General features: G+C 55.6%; 1 protein-coding gene across 1 annotated transcript in view; it reads left to right on the top strand.

Moving 5' to 3' along the window:
* The window catches only part of LOC104855834 (transmembrane protein 102), an 8,125-nt gene that overhangs the window by 3,174 nt on the left and 3,597 nt on the right, over positions 1–1,354 (top strand). The gene's annotated exons all lie outside the window — the stretch shown is intronic.

The raw sequence follows: 1,354 nt of genomic DNA, 5'->3' as shown, positions 1-1,354 counted from the left end.
ACCGCAGCCGCCTTAGCTTCCCACAGCCGCCGCCGCCGCCACTCTGCCTAATCCAGCCGCCAGGCCCAGTGCTCCGACTTCGGGACCACGGCGCTCTGCAGACACCCTCACCCTTCGTGAGAGTCCGGGACGCCTAGCCGGGTGCTGGGGAAGCTCCACTTGCGGGGACAGGGAGGGAGGAGCCTGGAACCGGAGCCAGCGCCACCTTTCTCCTGAATCAACTGGACGGGACAGGTTGAGGGGCATCGGGGAAAGGAAAAAGGGGTGATATAGGCAGTCTCCGGGAGGACTAGGAAGCCCTGCCGCAGGAAGCTCTGATGTGCTGACTTGTTGGGGGCCTATTCGCATTTGGGGACAGGTGACAACGTGGGTGCACACCTCTTTTGGGGGGCTGGTTAGATTAGAGGGCGTGGGATCTAAATAGCACGAGCTGTCCCTGAGGAAATTTAGGGGCAACAAGGAAAAAAAAAAACATAAACGAATGCTCCTTATTTGGAGGCAAGAGGGTCCTCCAGACAACCACCTGGTGTATCCACTAGAAAGGGTGGATTTGGAGGTGACTTCCAAAAGAGTGGAGTGTGAAAAGGTGAGGAAAGGGCCTCAGCAGCTGGAATGAACGCTATGCTACTAGAAACGGGAGTAAAAAAAGATGTCATCCAGCTAGAGGATCTGGGAACCCCTTTTCACTGAATCTGGACAACCCTGATACTGACACATATTTTAGGGGAATTTCGGTGAAAAGTGGGAGGTCCTCTTCATTTAGAAGGTAGCAAAGGAAAAAGCACCAAGGAGGCCTTGACATTGAATAGTGGCCCAGAAGGAGTAGGGTGAACTAATATTCCCAAAGCTAAGGATCCACATCTTTTAGATTACAAAAGTGGATCTGGCTGGAGTGTGGGCCCTAAAATAGGGTGGAAATACGTCCGAGGATATTAGGACCACATCCTAGAAATTTTGCAGGTCTTGGCTTTGGGATAGAGGAAGTGGGGACAGAGACATAGGAGAGGAGGGAAGGGGTAGTTTTCAGTAGGGGACAGAATTCGAGGGTGAGGTCAGCTGAAGAGTGCATAGACTGCTGGGTCCGGTGGAGCTAGTACAGGGCCCAAGGGTAGGAGCTGGCAGCTTTTGGGGTACTTGGGGGAGTCTGGGACTTATCCTCAGGTCCTGTGGGTGGGGCAATGAGTTGGGGCCAGATCGTCAAGAGCATGCCGTGAGAGGGCTCCTCTGAAGGAGCCCAGCGCGCTTCAGGCGCCTGCTGGTTTGGGGGTGTCTCCTCCCGGGGCGCCATGGCGGCGCTGGCCAGTAGCCTTATCCGGCAGAAGCGAGAGGTCCGCGAGCCCGGGGGCAGCCGGCC

This window comes from Fukomys damarensis, unplaced genomic scaffold (assembly GCF_012274545.1).
Source record: "Fukomys damarensis isolate Sample0158 unplaced genomic scaffold, DMR_v1.0_HiC HiC_scaffold_13, whole genome shotgun sequence".
NCBI classification, from domain to species: domain Eukaryota; kingdom Metazoa; phylum Chordata; class Mammalia; order Rodentia; family Bathyergidae; genus Fukomys; species Fukomys damarensis.
The sequence above is the reverse complement of the archived record's forward strand: the minus strand, read 5'-3'. Positions and strand labels throughout refer to the sequence as shown.